This window comes from Oryctolagus cuniculus, chromosome 18, assembly GCF_051225735.1.
Source record: "Oryctolagus cuniculus isolate XC-2025 breed Fujian yellow rabbit chromosome 18, ASM5122573v1, whole genome shotgun sequence".
In the NCBI taxonomy this organism is placed as follows: domain Eukaryota; kingdom Metazoa; phylum Chordata; class Mammalia; order Lagomorpha; family Leporidae; genus Oryctolagus; species Oryctolagus cuniculus.
In genome coordinates this window covers 70,037,214-70,056,077 of record NC_142884.1, presented here as the reverse complement: position 1 = coordinate 70,056,077, position 18,864 = coordinate 70,037,214, and the positions used below count along the sequence as shown (strand labels likewise).

At 44.0% G+C, this 18,864-nt stretch overlaps 1 long non-coding RNA gene across 2 annotated transcripts in view; it reads left to right on the top strand.

Annotated features, from left to right (window-relative positions):
* The window catches only part of LOC149121025 (uncharacterized), a 142,514-nt gene that overhangs the window by 78,339 nt on the left and 45,311 nt on the right, over positions 1–18,864 (top strand). The window contains exons 2-3 of one of the 2 annotated variants that reach the window (XR_016224799.1): positions 983–1,109; positions 4,865–5,619. This is a non-coding gene — a long non-coding RNA (uncharacterized LOC149121025). Of the gene's footprint in view, positions 1–982; positions 1,110–4,864; positions 5,620–18,864 lie in introns of those variants that run through there. The other variant, XR_016224798.1, reaches the window with a different exon arrangement.

Genomic DNA, 18,864 nt, shown 5'->3' with positions numbered 1-18,864 from the left:
GAACTGAAAAAAAAAAAAAATCTGGTGCAGAGGTCTGTGAACCCCACTTGGAGGAATGCTGGTCTGGAGGGGAAGGTGAGCTCAGGATTAGAGGTTCTTGTTGGAGAACAGACTTGGAAATATGGGATCAGCTTGGAAACATCAGTAGGAGGCAAGTGTGCTGAAGTCCAAGGTGCTAAGTACTTTATTTTGCAACTGAGCTACCACAGATTGAGCAGTCACCATGAACTCAATCCCCCAAAGAACACTGTGAAAAAGTTACTGTAGTCACACTTAAAATGCTGGCACCTCGCCTAAGATGAGGTCAAGCTACATGTTCGAGTTCCCTGCGTAGGAACCATCAGAGCTGGTGTTCAAACCCAGCTTTGTCCAACAGGTAACGGGCAAGAGGAGGATGGCAAGGCAATGGGAACGGAGGTCTAAAAGGACCCCTGAGTGCATGATGAAAGAGGAAAAAAAAACGGTCACGGAGGCCGTACTGAAACAGTGCAACAAGGGCAGGCACCAGAGATGTGCGGCTGCAAGAGAAGTTTCCAGAAACCCCAGGTCACATGGGGCTGTCGTGACCAACCTAGAACTCTTCAGGCTCTCATTACCCCAGTCAGATGTAGGAAGCCTTACATGACCGCTGCTGCAAAGCCTCTTCCCTGTTGTCACCCTGGTCATGTTTACTCCCAAGTCTCTGGCTCCCAGCTGGGCAGTAGGCAGATAACACAGGTATTGAAATCAGACCTTCCTGGGTTTAAACCCTAACACACCCCTTACTGCCATTGGGTTTTAAAATTTCTGTGTGCTTCAATTTTCTCATCTCTGTGATGGAGAGTAATTATCTTCAAATAATTGCTATGGGATTTAAGTGAGATAGCATGTCAAAAGGTTTAGAACCACGTCTGGCATTGAACCACTCACTAGATGTTAGGATTTACTGATATTGCCACCACTGCAAAAATTTTATTTAGATTTTTATTTTTTTAATTTCTAGACCTTGTGACATTTGAGCATGCCTCTCTCTCAGTTCACAAACTACAGACTTACTCATTTGTTTTTGAGAGAAGTTCTGTGTCAAGTGCCTGTCTCCTGAGGAGCACAGCAGTGGACAGTGATCAAAGGTAAATTCCTTTTCTGATTCATTTTATTGCTTTTGCAGCATCGGGGAGTATGAAGTGGGCTGGTGATTCAATACTACAATGAAATTAGAATAGTAAAGAAAAGATCTGTTGTGCAGTCATGTCAAACTGGTTTCTCCCATGGCAGTGAGAAGCTTTGTCATGGGCAAGGCACTGCTAAAGTGCAGGGAAGAGAATATTTGGCCCTTAACACTTTAGCCCAGTCCTGGCTTTGTGACTTCCATGCAAGGTGCACATGAGGAATGGCAGCAGGTTGATATTGCATGGTTGGACCCCCACCTCCCGCCACACACACACACACACACACACACACGCTGAGCAGTGCAGCAAATCTGTATTTGAAAGCTCATTTCTTGTTAGCCTTTTCATGCATTTGGAATTGGCCCTATTGTTGACCTAAATCATGGCAGTTCCAAGACTGATACTGAATAATGCTGGCTGTAAGGAAAATAAGCTAAATTCTCTGAAGAACAGCTTCACATGGTGAGGAAGGGGTTTTTATTTGGAGTTCTCAAAGGGAGTTACATTTATCTGCTTTGCAAAAATTCATTTATTTGAAAGGCAGAGTAACTGTGTGTGTGTGTGTGTGTGTGTGTGTGTGAAAGAGAGAGAGAGAGAGAGAGAGAGAGAGAGATCTTCCATTTGCTGGTTAACTACCCAAATGCTTCTTTTTTATTTTTTTAATTTATTTTTTATTTTTTGACAGGCAGAGTGGACAGAGAGAGAGAGAGAGAGAGAAAGGTCTTCCTTTGCCGTTGGTTCACCCTCCAATGGCCACCACGGCCGGCGCACCGCACTGATCCGATGGCAGGAGCCAGGTACTTCTCCTGGTCTCCCATGGGGTGCAGGGCCCAAGCACCTGGGCCATCCTCCACTGCACTCCCTGGCCACAGCAGGGAGCTGGCCTGGAAGAGGGGCAACCGGGACAGAATCCGGCGCCCTGACCGGGACTAGAACCTGCTGTGCTGGCGCCGCAGGCGGAGGATTAGCCTAGTGAGCCACAGCGCCGGCCTACCCAAATGCTTCTAAAACTGGGACTGGGCCAGGCTGTGGAGCTAGAATCCTGGAATTCCAGCTAGGTCTCTTTCATGTAGACGGCAGAGACCCAAGCACCTGTGTGGGCCATCATCTGCTGTATCCAAGGCGCTTGCAGCAGAAAGCTGGATCAGAAGCAGAGATGGAACTCGATCCCAAGCACTCTGACAGGGAATGGGGGCATCCCAAGTGAAGGTTTCACCTGCTGGGCCATGATGCCCACTCCTGAGCTGGATATTTAGACTTTGAGGAACGGTAGTCCAAGTGTGGAGAAGGCTAAGCACAAGTCCCTGAGCCCTTTTCCAGGAAAGAGTTGGCAGATTTGAGGGACTGTAAGGAATCTGTTGGCTTGAGTGTGGAGAGGGAAGGTGTGGGTAGAGTGAGAGAACACAGCCACGTCAGAAGCCAGGGTGTTCGGGGCATGAAGTTCATGATTACGTCTGAATAGAATTGGAGGTGTGGTGCATTGTGAGGCAGATATTGTGACTGAATTTTTAGGTAAGATTATGATTTATGAGTGCATATTGTAAAATGACTATCTAGAAGGGAATAGATCACATAGGACGAGAATAGAGGCAGAAAGTCTGCTGGAAGGTACTGGCTTTTGTCACGGAATAGAGTAGACACTCAGTTTTGCTAAACTACAAAATTTGCTTCCTATTGGTTGTTTGAGCTGAAATTGCAGATTGCCCTAGAGTTACTGTGTACATGAAAATGAGTCCTTGCAGCCACTGGAGAGTTAGACTCTTCCTAACATTACTGAAAATGTTTTCTGAAGTCTGAAAATAAGCTTACAAGGATCTTGGCCCCCAGATCTTACCTGTGAATAGGTGCGGAATCTGCCTTGGGCTTGGTTTGTCCAGCTTTAGAGTTCAGTACAACCACATTAGGCTGTGTTAGATAAAGCAAAAAGCCCGGACTCTTTGAGAAAGGAAACTTGTGCCAGTTGAAGGCTATTTGTGTAAAAAGTAATTAACCCAGAGATAGAAAAGGACAATGGAAGAGGGTGAGGGAACCTGAAAAAAAAAAAAAAAAAAACAGAAATGAATCCTCACATGTCACGGTTCCTAGCAGGAGCTGAGTCAGGTGCGGGGGGAACTGAGGACAGCAAGGCACACTCTTTTTCAGAGACGGCTGGATCCATCTTGCCATGGACTCATGTACTGGATGTGTCCCACCCCGAGGAGCCTGCTCAGCACCAGACAAGGACTAAGCTAATTTGGAAACTTCTGACACTCTTAGAGTAATTGCAAGTCAATTTGGACAAGGATAAATCACTGCCAACGGTGAAGTCATTTCACAGAGTTTTCCTTGCTTACCCAAATCCTACAGCTAAAGGAAATAAGTGAAATTTAAGTAGTATATGGGACTCCCAGAGCAACACTTTTAAGGTAGAAAATGAACACAAACTACAGAACCTGAGCTCTTTGCAGAAACCCGTGGAGTTAATGAAATCCAGCTTGCTCTCCTCAGTTGACCCCCCATTTTCCTTTTTTCACTCCAGGCCCTGAGCCAAGAACCAGGTTTTCAAAAGCATTATCTGAGTCTACTTGGAAGACTCTCCCTTCTTGTTGCCCACAAGCAGAGAAACTGAGAGCAATGAAGAAAATTTATAGGGATGTGTATATCTTAACCCCAAATTGGAAAGAGTATCATAGTTATTATAGCTGCCCAACAATGGGACAGACTGCCTTGTGAGACAACAATCATAATGCAAAGGTAACATTGATGGAGCATGTACTATGTCACATGCTGGGCTAACTCCTTTACATGCACTCTGTCATGTGGTCCACAGATCAGCTTATTTTATAGAGAAAAATCCAAGGCATGGAATGGGTAATATTGCATGCTGAAGGTCACAGAATTCTCTACATCAATATCCCTGGGATGGGACAGTGGTAGAAAAAAAAAAAAACAACAGGGACTGTATGTTTGCGAGAATGAAGGAATGAATTCGATGAAGTTCAAGAAATGTTTTTGAGGAGCTGTTATGTGCCAGACATAGCAGGAGGTGTTTTTGGGTAAACTATCACCAATGTGATCTGGGTTATGGCAGAGAGATCTTTCCAGACTCATAGAAATAATCTAGCAGACACTTTATAATTTGCAAAGTGAAACATTGATAAAGGTTCAAGAAACGTGGTGGTACAATTTGGCTGTCTCTTCAGGTAGACAAGTATTAGGAAGACAGATTGTGCACGAAGCAGCGTTTCCACTGGACATCGAAGGATTGTGTGGGAAGAGAGGTGGGAAGCAGATGGGCTATTGCAAGCTAGGGGTTTCGTTTTATTCACCCGTGTATGAGGAATTCATTAGTGCTGCTTATAGTCAGGGATGATCTGAAAGTGCCAAGAATTCTGAGCTAGGCTAGATATGGAGAGACCTGGTTAAAGAAGCAGTGAAGAGTGGAGGCCAGTTAATTGGGAGTTGGTGCCTAGGTCCCAGGTAGGGCTGGCATGAGGGGAAGGAGAAGGACAAGCAGCTGGAAGGAAGTTTCCAGAAGTAGAATTAGAAGTAGGGGATTAACAGAGGGGCCATAGCTAACACTGTGTGTTGGAGATCAAGTTGGAGAATGGCAAGTGATACCATATATAAGAAAAAGGGGGCAATTTGGGGTCCTGGGTGCTGGGAGAAAGAGAAAATGTGTTTGTACCTTCACCATCTATATGGCCTCATGAGAAACATTATTTCCTGCTTTCTAGCCATAGTGAGAGGAGGTTCCTGGATTGCCAGGTTCTAACCATCCATGCGGTTAACTACAGTGTTAACTACAACCACACATGTTCAACAAGTCCTGATGACTAAGCATCTGATGCTGGCGCAGAGCCACGAACAAGAGAACTTTGCCCTTTTCCTCAAGGGACTTGGATTTCTGTGGTGAGACAGACACCCTCTGTGTGAGTCTGTATGTCAGGAGTGAACCATGGTGGTGCAAGAGCTAGGAGGGAGAAGTGTCCGGAGGTGCCTCAACCTGAGATTAGACCAGACGTGCATGGAAAGTGAAACGGAAGCTAATGCCCATGTGGGAAGCAGATTCGTGCTGGCACATACGCAGTATCACTGGAGTGCTGTGCTTCCTTGGGAGCGGGAAATCCCACGGACCTCTAGGCTTTTTGAACCTGTAAGTTCCAAGCTCCAGTGGAACTCTTGGTGCAGGCATGAGAGGTCTGGATGGAGGGCTTCAGGCTGGGAGGTGTCGCTCCCTCCTTGTTGCCAGGATCAGCTCTTCCTTCTGCTGACTTCACCAACTGCCTCGTTAGTTGGCCTTAGGTTGCCTGGGTTATTCTTAAATTAAATTCTGAAAATGTGCTTCACTTTCTCCAAAGCGACGACTTGGGGGAGGCCAGAAACGATGCTGTGGTAAGAGAATGACACCGGAATGCAGGGCTGAGGGCTGAGACTGGCCTCAGATCACTCGGCCTGCCCACAAAGCTAAAAATGCACAATTCGACTGCAATGCTGGAAAATATCTCCTAATGTCTTGGCTTCTGCCAAGAAAAAAAGAGAAAGTTAAAATCACGGATGGCAGCAATATTATTGATTCAGGAATCTCAGCACTTGAACATTGGTCATTTTGCCCTAATGATTTTCAAAAAATCATCTAAAAGTTATTTCACAGGGAAGTTGTCCTCAAGAGTGTGCAGATGGCGGAGAAAAAGGGGAGAAAAAAGAGCAAGAGGGAGGGAGAACAATAGATACAGGATGCATTGGAAACTACTCAGAAATGCCACTGACTGAAATGGCCCAGAAAGCCTTATCCATCCCTGTAACTTCTGTTGTCTTTCATTGCGTGTTGTGTTGATTTGATTGTTGGACGCCTTTTCCTAGTATGTAGAAGCGTATGCCAAAGCTGATCCAAGGGAGCTGGAATTAGGCTCAGCCTGTTCATGACCATGACCCAGACATCTTAGCGGCTGTCAGTTTTCTTACTGAAAAGCTCATATTTTTTGCCTGTGTAGATAACTGGACTTCCCAAGGGGGTTTGAGTTTCGTAGAAGCCCAATGAAATGTTGACCACTGGGGAGAAAGGGCAATGTTGCTAATGTCCTCCTTCATTTCTTTTATTGAAGAGGAGAAATTGAACTGCTGAGACCTACCAGATACCTCTCTTGTTGCAAGCTGTTTCCAGGTGGCTTTTGTTTTCATTTAAAAGCATCACCTGGGCACCTGCTTATAAGCACGGTAATGATTGAATGTGTGCCAGGCAGGATACACATGGGAAAAATATTTCTCCCAAGATTATGAGCTTCTTGAGGGCAGGAATGAAGACAAACATAAATCACTACATTATGAGGTTAAGATGTGGGCACTGTTAAAACAACAGAAGGCCTTTAATGATGACCTGTCATACCATTTCCAGGCTGTGAGAGCGGCTCTGAAGAGCTCAGCTGTGGTCAGTAAAAACTTGAAGAATTCTGGGGTTTGAGGAGCAAGCATTCACTCAGTATATGAAAGTGGAGATTACTTGGAGTTGGTGCCAACTGAATTGGGATTAAAAAAATGGAAAAGGTTAGCACTGTGGCATACTGGGTTAAGCTGCTGCCTGTGACGCCAGCATCCCATATGACACTGGTTTGATTACCACTTCCAATCCAGCTCCCTGCTGGTGCACTTGGGAAAGCAGTGGAAAATGATCCAAGTGCTTGGGCCCAATGGACCCACATGGTAGACAAGGTAGAAGCTCCTGGCTCCTGGCTTTGAACCAGCACCCATATGGGATGCTGGCATGGCAGGTGGCAGTTTAACACACGATGTCACAATGCTGGCCCCTGGGAAAGGTTCTAACAGGCAGAGATGGTGGTGTGGGAGATTTGAAGTTGGGGAGATGGACTGAGAAAAATGAGAGGCAAAAAAGAAAATCCCATGTTTGTCAAAAAGTGCCCAGCTGCTGGTCTAAGATAAACCTTTCTGTAGAGCAGTGGGTCATGTGTGTCACAGGCATGATCCTCTCCCTTATCTTTGGATGTTTTGTTAAAATATAATAGAAACATAAAATATAGACAAATCACATATACAACTTACGGAATTATCATAAACTGAATGCGGCCATGTAGCCAACACTCAGAGTTGGGTTTGCAAGCCTCTCTAGACCCCACCCCCCAATTCTCTATTGCTACCCCTCCCTCTTCAAGGTAGCATTGGTTCTGACTTGCAACTGCATCGATTACTGCTTGTTTTTCGAACATCACGTAAATCTGGTTATACAAAGGGTGCTTTCTGATGTATCTGACTTCTTCCTCTGTATCATGTTTGTGAGATTCAGCCCATGGCCTGCTCACATGCATTGCTGTAATGTGTTCCACTGTGTGATTGTACCCCTGTGTATTTATGCATCCTCCTTCTGTTGTCATTTGGTTAGTTTCCACTTGGGGGAAACTATGAATACACTGTTATGACCATTCCTGTGTAATGTCTGTTATTGATGAACAGATTGATGCATTTCTGTTGAGTAAATATCTAGGAATGGAATTTCTGGATTGCAGAATTGAAAATCCCTTTTTAATGACAAAAACATCCATGCCACATGATTCTAATTATAGTTTTAATATTCCTAGGTTGAGAAATACACAGTGATAAATATCTACTGTGAATTCAATAATGCTTTAGGATCAACCAGTATATGGTCAGTTGTCGAGCCACTTACTATGTATGTGAAGTATTTTGTCTACAGACAAGCTGTCCCAAGCATATGGATAAACAGATCTCTTGCAATAACTGAGTCCCCAGTTGGGAGCCACAGACTTAGGTGAATGGTGGCGTATAAAGCCAAGGAGAAATCACAGATTTAGCTTACTGGCATTTCTACTGTTCTAGGCCAAGGCTTTAGTCAGAGAAACCCAGTGGGGTTTTTTTGTCTTCTATTTTTGCCTGAAGAACTACACATGTGCTCCATAACTAATACAACAAATGCATTATTAGGAAGCCAGTATGGCCAAGAGGAATGATTACAAAAATTAGAGGGGAAGCTGGACTTGAACACCCAACCTACTTCTTATTGTCTGACTAGGTGAAGGATGAATTATCTATGAGCCTCAATTTACTCACCTATGAAATGGGAATAAGGGTCACTGCCTAGTATGTGGATGACATTAGGTAGAACATCGACCAAGCATGACAGTAAAACATGATGACATATGACAAGTGCCCAGCACCATGCTTTCTCACTGTTTAGTAATTACAGTCATTGTTTTCACCACCTTTTTCCTGCCGATATTCTCATGTGTCTTCTTTGGGTTATATTATTTTTCTGTAGATATATAATACCTTTGTGTTTTTTCACAATGCCTATCCCCTCCCCATTACCTCATAACAAGGAAAAAACACCTTGTTTAGCACCTTGTGTGCCAGCCACCTTTCCTTAATAGATTTCTGAACATATTTTGTGCCTTTGATTCCTTTGTATCAGCCCTACTGGTGAACAGGGCAAACCTCATGCCGTCATTGTAGCCTGTGTGCTAATGGTTGAAGATGCCTTCATATGGTTTTCATCTCCCTCATGAATTTCCTTAAGTGTTTGTAATCCTGAAAAGTGACTTAAATGGGCCGGTGCTGCGGCTCACTTGGCTAATCCTCCCCCTGCGGCACCAGCACCCCGGGTTCTAGTCCTGGTCAGGGCGCCAGATTCTGTCCCGGTTGCTCCTCTTCCTGTCCAGCTCTCTGCTGTGGCCAGGGAGTGCAGTGGAGGATGGCCCGAGTGCTTGGGCCCTGCATCCACATGGGAGACCAGGAAGAAGCACCTGGCTCCTGGCTCTGGAGCGGCACAACATGCCGGCCATGGCAGCCATTTGGGGGGTGAACCAATGGAAGGAAGACCTTTCTCTCACTCACTCACTCACTCACTCTAACTCTGCCTGTCAAATAAAAAAAGTGACTTAAATGATGAACATTTTGGTCCTAAGATTTCTAGGAGAGTATTTTTAAGTCTAAGTTGTCTTTCACATGATTCTTTGAAAAACATTATTTATATGAAGATGTAGTGGTTAATTTTTAAAGAAGTTATAAAAGGTGAACAAATTTTGTGTATTTTATATATACCCTACCCTCTCTGCCTCCCATGCTCCCACCCTCCCTCCTTCTTCCTTAATTTTCTTTTTTTACAGTGACATACTTTTAGTTTATTTTACAATCATAACTTAATCCCCCACTAAGTAAAGAATTCAATAAATAGTAAGAAAAATAATCCCACTGTTGCTCAGCACTATCGACAAGGACAGCAAACAATAATCAAATCTCAAAATGTCAATTTCACTCTTAGACATTACATTTTTTTGTTCTTTGTTGGTTAACACATCTTAGACAACGTATGATGTTTGTCTTTTGGGGACTGACTTCACTAAGCATAATTGTTTCCAATTGTATCCATTTTGTTGCAACTGACAGGATTTAATTAGTTTTTATGGCTGAGTAGTATTCCATAGTGTGTATATACCATATCAGTTGGTAGACTCTGGGTTGATCCCAAGTCTTAGCTATTGTGAATTGAGCTGCAAGAAACATGAGGGTATGGATAATTCTTTCATATGCTGATTTCATTTTGTTTTGGTAAATTCCCAGAAGTATGATGGCTGGGTCATAAAAAGATCTATTTTCAGCTTTCTGAGGAGTCTCTGTAACTGTCTTCCACAATGGCTGTACTAGTTTGTATCCCCACCAACAGTGGATTAATGTACCTTTTCCCCCTACATTCTCACTAGCATTTATGGTTTCTTAATTTCGGTATGATAGCCATTCTAACTGGGATGAGGTGAAATCTTATTGTTTTTATTAGCATTTCCCTGATAGCTAGTGATCCTGAGAATTTTTTGATGTGTCTGTTGGCCATTTACATTTCATTCTTTGAAAAATGTGTGCTCATATCCTTTGTTCATTTCCTAGTTGGATTGTTTTATTGTTGCTGAGTTTCTTGAGCTCTTTATAGATTCTTAATGTTGATCCTTTATCAGCTGTAAAGTATGTAAATATTTCCTCCCATTCTGTCAGTTGCCTCTTCACTTTGTTGAGTGTCTCTTTGCAGTGCAGAAGTTCTTTGGCTTGTTGTAATCTCTTTTGTCTGTTTTTGCTCTATTGCCTGTTCTTCTGGGGTCTTTCCCAAGAAGTCTTTGTGAATATCAATATCTTGGAGAGTTTCCTGGTTGTTTTCCTCTAGTAATTTGATGGTATCACGTTGTAGATTTGGTTTCTTGATCCATTTTGAGTTGATTTTTTAAAAAAGATTTATTTATTTCAGCGGAAGAGTTACAGACAGAGAGGTCTTCCATCCTCTGGTTCACTTCTCAAAAGGCCACAACAGCCAGAGCTTCTTCCTGGTCTTCCCCATGGGCACAAGGACCCAGGCACTTGAGCTATCAGCAGGGAGCTGGATTGGAAGTGGAGCAGCCAGGACTCAAACAGGCCCCATATGGAATACCAGTGCTGCAGCTGGAGGTTAACCAACTATGCCACATCACTGGCCCCTGAGTTAGTTTTTGTGTAAGGTTTGAGATATGGGTTTTGTTTCTTTCTTCTGCATGCTGAGATCACAGTTTGCCAGAACTGTTTGTTGAAGAGACTGTCCTTCCTCCAGGAACTGATTTTAGCTCCTTTGTCAAAGGTTATTTGGTTGTAGATGCATGAATTGATTTCTGGGGTTTCTATTCTCTTCCATTGGTCTACATGTCTAATTTTGTGTCAGTACCAGGCTGTTTTGATTATAACTGCCCCGAAATATGTCTTGAAATCTGTGATGTCTCCAGCTTTGTTTTTTTTTTTTTTATTGTTGTTTAAGATTGTTTCAGTCATTCGGGGTCTCTTCTGTGAATATGAATTTTAGCATCATTTTCTTCTAGATCTGAGAAGAATGTTGTTATTTTGATTGGGATTGCATTGAATCTGTAAATTGCTTGGGGTAGTTATGGACCCATAAACATGTAAGATTCTTCCATTTCTGCGTCTTCTTTTATTTCTTTAATGCTTTGTAATTTTCATTGCAGAGATCTTTCTTATCATTGGTTAAATTTATTCCAAGCTATTTAATTTTTTTGTAGATATTGTGAATGGTACTGATCTTACAAGTTCTTTCTCGCCCATGGTATTGTTTGTATATACAAAGACTACTGGTTTTTGTGTGTTGATTTTATATCCTGCAATTTTACCAAACTCTCTTACAAGTGTCTCTTAGTGGAGACTTTTGTGTTTTTTCTATATAGGGTTGTGTGGTCTGCAAAGAGAGATAAGCTGACTTACTTATTTCCAATTTATACACCTTTTATTTCTTTGCCTTGCCTAATGGCTCTGGCTAAAACTGCTGGAACCATATTGAATAGTGATGGTGAGAGTGGGCATCCTGGTTAGGTTCTGGGTCTTAGTGGAAATGCTTCTAACTTGTCCCTTTTCAATATGATGGTGGCTGTGGATTTGTCATTATTACCTTGATTTTGTTAATAAATATTCCTACTATACCCAGTTTTCTTAAGGTTTATTTTTATCATGAAATGATGTTGTATTTTATCAAATTCTTTCTCTGCATCTACTGAGATAGTCATATTTTTCATGACTCAATTTTGGTGGAACTACACCATTGCTCTCTTGGGGCTCCAGCCTGAAGATGGCAGATTAGGGGGCTTCATCCTTCATGTGGTATGAACACATCTTTCACAGTAAATATGTTGTAGAAATCGCTATAAATTCTATTGATTCTGTTTATGTGGGAATCTCTAGTATGGAGGTCCCCTGTGTTATCTTTCATGAGTGCTTGGCACCTGAAGTGTTGTAGAAACTGCCCAGAATGTGTGTGGGGAGGAGGCTTGAGTGGAGGTAGCAGAGGTGGGTGCCTAGCAGAGCTAGTATCATCAGCCACCGATAGCCAAGTAGAAGACCAAGCAAGATAGGGCACAACAGCTTCAGATGGACTCTACACCCTTCAAAGTTAAATCTCTTTCTGCATGAAGCAAGGAGAGAGTCAGACAGTTGGAGTCAGATCACAGGACAGTGGAAAGGTTCTGGCAGTGGAATCAACAAGAGCTGAGGATACAGAAGGCAATTAGGAAGGGTGACAGGTCTCAGCCTCCTGGGACACAACGGCAACGCTTCTGAGAATGGGTTTTTAGGCAACCGTGACTTTTGATGAAGAACAGTCAGATGCCGTTGTGTTTTGTAGCATGCAACCGCAAGTCCAGCCAGCTCTTAAAATACTCGGAGCTGAGCAGACAGATTCTAACAACTTACTCATCTATTTGTAATGCCTGTCCTGACGGCCGTCCAGCTGCCCCGAGACCTCATCAGTCTCCTTGGAGCATTGTTTCTACGTTGATAAGTATTTTTCTCTCCTTCAGCTCGTCAGTGCTGCTTGCCTAAAACACTACCAGACTCAACCCTGCTATGAAATTGTAGGGTTCTCTCTTGAGATTTTAAGCTTGGATGGCCTCTCTCAGCACACAAAAGTGTGTACAGTACAAATAGAGGGAGAATAACATCTATCCAGGTCAAGAACAGTTTCTTGAAAACTCTCCTGATACAAGAATAATCATAAAATACTCATCTCTTGCTTGATATCAACTAATACTTGCAAAATATGTATTAAAGTTCTCTTATCATTTTAGCACTTGGAAATGAAAGGGGGGGAAGAAGTTACTGAGAAAAATGTGTTAGGTTTTACTAAGCCCCAGATTTCTGGAAAACAGTTTGAGATCCTTGGCCAAAGCTAAAGCTCTGGCTGGGTTTTCATACTCCTGCTATCGACAGCTAATTTCTTGAGCAAATTTATTCACTGTTTAGAAAAAAAAAATTGGCAGCCAGGACTCACCTCAGATGTGCAGCCTGTTCCGAGATTCCTCAGTTCTACTTTCTCAAGTGTTTGTTTCCTTCTTAGCTTTCAAAGAAAACTCTAGTAACGTGACATTACTTGATTGTGACCTTTCACTAAAGGGCACACAGGTGGAGAGGCCCTGCTTTTTTTTTTTTCATGAAGATAAGGCAAAATGTTTTGCCTTGAACCCATCTTTATTTCTCATTTTTTAGGGGTCAGAAGAAAGAAAAAAGTTGAGCTCTTTGGATTTTGACAGTAGAATTCAGCTGCTGGTCTCAGGAGGAAATGTCTGCATCTGCTTCAAGCTTGGAATCTTGAGCTAGAATCTGATTTAATTTATAAAAGCCAAATCATGTATTTAGTGTCCCAACTGGACCTTCGGTCTAGGTCATTGTTTCTGACTTGCTCTGTGACTCGCTCTTGGGGTTTCCTCCCAAAGCAGGGCTGGCGCAAGGAAGGACAGTGAACTGTAAACAGCAAGAACAACAACAAAACCAAACAAAAAACAAAGCAACAAAAAACAAACAGAAAAACAAAGCCCTCCAGGAATGTGGTATTCCTGAGAGGGGAGAGAGAAGCTGACATTGGGGTCACTGAGCAGTGTGGAAGGTCCTGAGTACATAGTCTCTCATATAATGTGCGCGCGCGCACACACACACACACACACACACTGACGATCAGATGTTCATGTGTGGGCATCCAGGACTCACTGCCATTGGAGAGCCCCTGAGAGCCCTTGGAAAACACAGGTCACGGAGGATGAGGCGCCAGAATATTCACACACCAGCTCTCCTTGTCATCCTGCCACCTGGGACTGCACCCAGACTGAGGAAGTCGCACAGGGACCCTCAGTGGGCACCAGAGGTAGAAGTGGTCAGTGAGCTGGAGACAGCCCAGGTCAGGGGAAGGCGGGGGCCCAAGGAGAGGCAGAGAGGCACTGGCAAACTGTGCTTCAGCGCCTGTGAACAACGTGCATCACTCTTGACGCCCATCTTGTCATCTTTGACAAGAAGGAATTGGAATTTCCAAACAGTCCCTGGATTATAGAAGTTCTTTTAAAAAATGGCTCATTAGCCAAGTGACATAAGGAAGTGTTGGGTCAAATAACCCTTCGTTTTTAACCTCAGGGCACCTTGGAGCCTGAGCACACAAAAATAGAATGTGGGTAGTAGTTTCCCAAGGTGTCTGACTACGGACCCTCTCTCACTACTACGGTTTTTGTTCGGATGACGCTGTTCACGTGTTGAGGATCTGGCGCTCTGTGGCCTGCCCTGTGGGACGTTCTGGTAGCTGGTTGCTCAGGTCCAGCTCAGCTCTGTGATGGGCAGAGTAGGCAGTAATTCCAACTCTGGAGCAAGAGGGTTGGAGGAGAGGTAAAAGACATCAAAAGGATCCTAGGACCCCCATTCTGAGGCTCAGCCTTCACCTGTGGGATTCCTGTGTCAATATTTCCACCGTAAGAACTCTCTGCAGCTGAAAACAAACAAGTGAAGTCAGGTCACAGGCCTGGTGAGGACAAGTATGGCCCAGAAGCGGTACAAGGCTGGACTCCGGCCTCAATCCCCTGGGCACTCCTGCCTTGGCTGGATAAGCACCTCCTCTGTGGGTTTCCCATGGGCACTACCAGTCTTTGTCACACCTTAGAATTACCCGTGGGGCTTTCAGACGGAAGTCTGTGCTCGTGGCTTCTCCCAGGGAGAGCGAGTCAGCTGCTATGAGATAGCACCTCCATATCTATGTCTTTGAAAATATTTGGGGGTGGGTTTTTGGCCTTAGTCGTTTGCTTTCCAGCTGCAGTTCCTGATCCTAGCCCCTGGGAGGCAGCAGTGACGCCTCAACTAGTCTGGAGACTTAGCCGAAGTTCCTGGCTTCCAGGTTTGGCCTGGAGTCCATCCTGCCCATTGCGGGCATATAGGAGAGCAAACTCGTATATGGGAACTCTCTCTGCCTGCCTGTCTCTTTTTCTGTTTTTCAGACACAAGAGGGAGAGGGAGAGAAAGGGGGAGAGAGGGAGGGAGAGAGGGAGGGAGGGAGGTATTGATTGATTTCCAAGATAATTTTCATGTATAGTTAGGTACTTTCTTTGAAGAAGGATTTTTGCTTTTGTTGTGTTTTTTAGTGTTTCTGAATGTTGTTAGGGAAAGAATAATTCAGATCAGAAATTGCTTAAACTGTAATTAAACAAACAAACAAACAAACAACAACTCTAAGAAATGTGGTGTTTCTAAGAGGTGGAGAGAAAGTAGATAACATTCGTGGTTACTCTGCTGTGTGGAAGGTCCTGAGCACATAGTCTGTTACCACTCACACACCCTGTAAAAAAGTCTATTTTTAAACTGATCAGATTTCTGTGTTAGCTTAGATTTATATTGATTGGTACTATAATAAATTACTACAAACTCGGTGGCTTAAAACAAAACACATTTATTATTTCACAATTCTGGAAGTCCAAAGTCCAGCATGAGTCTTGCAGAGCCGAATTCCCCTGGAAAGTTCCAGGGGAGAACCTGTTGATTGGCCTTCCCAGCGTGCAGGGGCCGCCTGCGTTCCTTGGCTGTAGCCCCCTTCCCCTGTAGTCAGCAGTGTCTGGCTGAATTCTTCTCATGCTCTCATCTCTCTGGTTCTCTGCAACCTTTTAAGAGCCCTTGTGACTGCACTGGGCTCACATGCAAAATCTCAGATAAAACTTCTCTCTTAAGGTCAGCTGATGTGCAACCTTAATTGCCCCTTGCCGTGTGACCTCACTTATCCACAGGTTCAGTGCTGCAGAAGTGGACAAGTTTGTAGGGGCCATTATTCAGTCTGCTATGGACACTGAGGTTAGAAGCTGGCATGATTTTTCCATAAGTACAACTTTAGGAATATAGTGGTTCTTTCCCCCATACCCACCCTCCCACCCCGACTCCCATCCCACCTCCCTCTCCCTCTCCCATCCCCTTCTTCTAAAACAATGCATGGTTTGTCTCAGCACGTGTGGGTGGAACTGTAGGCAAGTCTATCAACTTCTCTGATGGCCTTATAGCCAAGTGTTATCTTAAGGTTCCCTTGGGCATCCACAGTAAAATAGGTCACTATTTTTAGATATCCCTGGAAGAATCTTCCATATGTCTCAGCACAATTTTGGTTCTGATTGAGAGCCAGCATTGGAAGGCTCTGTCTACACCCGCAACTATGTAATTTAGGGGTTGTTGCCCCTGCTGTTAAGGAGTATGCGGTCGAGAGCCCACTGCGGTCTGCGTAATCACAGCCTGAGACAATGGCCCCATTGTGGGGCTGTCTGCACCTCGTTTCTCAGTGCTCTGTCCGCAGTCTCCGGGACAGTGCACTAAGGTGCATTCTCAAGTTTACTCAGAGGACACCTCATATGTTTCCATCTGGGGAATGGTGAGCTGAGGGTTCCCCAGACGGAAGCCTTGGGGACAGACATAGAGGGCAGGAGTGGGGAGCAGCTCTGGAGGGTGCCAGGTTTCGTTCCCTGGTCAGGGAAGGATCACTCCCCAGCTCTGGAGAGGAATTCTGTCCTGGAGCCCCATCCACCTGGTCCTGTTCCATAACTAAATGATCAGATGGTGCAGACTCACTGGGGGAATACCTGTTTCCACTCTAAAAGCACAGAGGGAGGTTTTCTACACAAAGGTGTAGAGACCTGTGCTCTAAGACATTCACCTGTCAAAACAGTCTCTTTAGCTAGAATTTCAATCTTTCAAAAAGGGAAAGCAGTCTTAAGCATTTCACTACCATTATAACTGAAATGAGTTTGTGTGTGTGTGTGTGTGTGTGTATGAGAGAGAGAGAGAGAGATGAGATTGTTGAGTAATTATCTGTGGAGATAATCTGTGTTCTGAGATAAAGACAGCCCTCTGAGCTGTGTCCCTTGGTTCCAAAATTGGAGATCAGCCTGCTTTTTTTTCTTTTAAAGATTTATTTATTTATTTGAAGGTCAGAGTTACACACAGAGAGAAGGAGAGGCAGAGAGGGAGAGAGGTGGAGAGGTCTTCCATCCACTGTTTCATTCCCCAGTTGGCCACAAAGGCTGGAGCTGGGCCAATCCAAAGCCAGGAGCCAGGAGCTTCTTCTGGGTCTCCCACGCGAGTGCAGGAGCCCAAGGACTTGGGCCATCTTCCACCACTTTCCCAGGCCATAGCAGAGAGCGGGATCGGAAGTAGAGCAGCCAGGACTCGAACTGGCACCCATATGGGATGCCAGCACTGCAGCGGCTTTACCTGCTACGCCACAGTGCTGCTCCCAGCCTATTTTTAAGAATCCATTTTTTCTTTCTTGTTTATAGAAATTAGATCCCCAGTAGCTAGGTGCCCCCTCACTTTTGCTCATGAACCATTTGGTGGGAATTCTGAGCAGATTGTTCAGAGAAGGAAGATGGAGCGAGACCTCTGAACTGTAAACTTCAGGCCCTGATTTTGGCTGATCTCAACAGGATGGGAATTTTATTAAAAGAGCATTGTTGAGAGAGCTAGAAAAACAAAAACCAGATTCAGACTTACAGGAAGAAAGATCAAAATTGTACCCTAGAATTAGTCTTATGGAAAAGCTCAAACCCTGACTCCTTGGACCCAGGCCCCTGCAGTTGCTCACCAAAAGCTGGAGATCACTGCAACCCCAGTTGCCACCAGACATTATCCCGTGTCCTGGCACATGGCTGATCCTATTTCCGAATCCATTGGGAGTGCATCTGATTGACAGGCCTGCTCCTGTGGCCATACATGGTTGCAGGAGAGTGTGGCACAGCAAGTATTGGAGCTTTTCAGCTTCTACAGTAGAACACAGCACACAGAAGGAAGTTGGAATGCTGGCAGCAACGAATGTGAAGTGTCTGCTCTGTGCAAGAGAAGGTAGAGACACCAGTGGATACAAAATCACAGTTGCATGAAAGATGCCGGGGACAGGGGCTGGAGACCCTCTCGGAGCTTACAATCAGAGGAGATGGGACACCCCATGTTCTGCCTTTTCTTACAGTTAGGATCGTGCAACTCAATAAAAACAAAGCTGCTTGGAAGCCAAAGGAGAGGGTTAGGAAACAGTTTTAGCATCATTACAAAGTTATATAGAGTGTAGCTGTAGTTGTGGCTATTAAAGCAACATCTGTATCTTAATGTAACGTGGGATAGTGGCTCATGGGTGTGAGAAATATAAATGCCACTCTTTGTGACACCAATTCTTTCAGTGTCTTGAGAAATGAGCTTTCTTGCTGGATCTTGCATTTCTAGATTTTTTTTTTTTTGGGAGACAGCGGACTGTTGAGGTCCATCAGGGGATACTCAGCCTATGGAGGAATAGGAGGTGAAATTGTAAACAAATTTGTTTCCTGTCATCAGTCAACCATGAAGACAGGTGTTTCCAGCTAAACAGGAGATGTGGGTTTCTCTCTCTCCCGCTCAGGACTCAGTATTCCCACCAATGAGTATAAGATTTAAGATGAAGAAATTTGAAATTGCTGTCGGCTACACAGAACCACATGTGGGCAGTGAGCAGGTCATTCTTGGTGAAGCAAAGCGCTCTTATATCCTACTTTCCAAAGTCATATGTCGCCGTTCTCACATTGTCTCGGTTATACTAAGAGATAGAAAGGGAAGAGGTTCTTGTTCTCATTAAGCTGAAGTGTGAAAATAGGAATAATTTCCTATTGGCTCTAATACTACCCAATGCTAATGAGGTGGTAGCCCCAGAAATGCTACAAGCAAAGTGGGTCTGGGTATAGAGTCAGAACTGCGCATTCTAGCTCCCCCTGCTAAGCTAAAACAGTCCTGGCAGTAGTAGATTTGAAAGTCCTCAAATTTTCTTTAAGTTGTAAAATTATTTTTAAAATTTATTTAAGTTGTAAAATTATTTAAAATTATTTAAAGTTATTTAAGTTGTAAAATTATTTTTAAAATTTATTTAAGTTGTAAAATTATTTAAAAT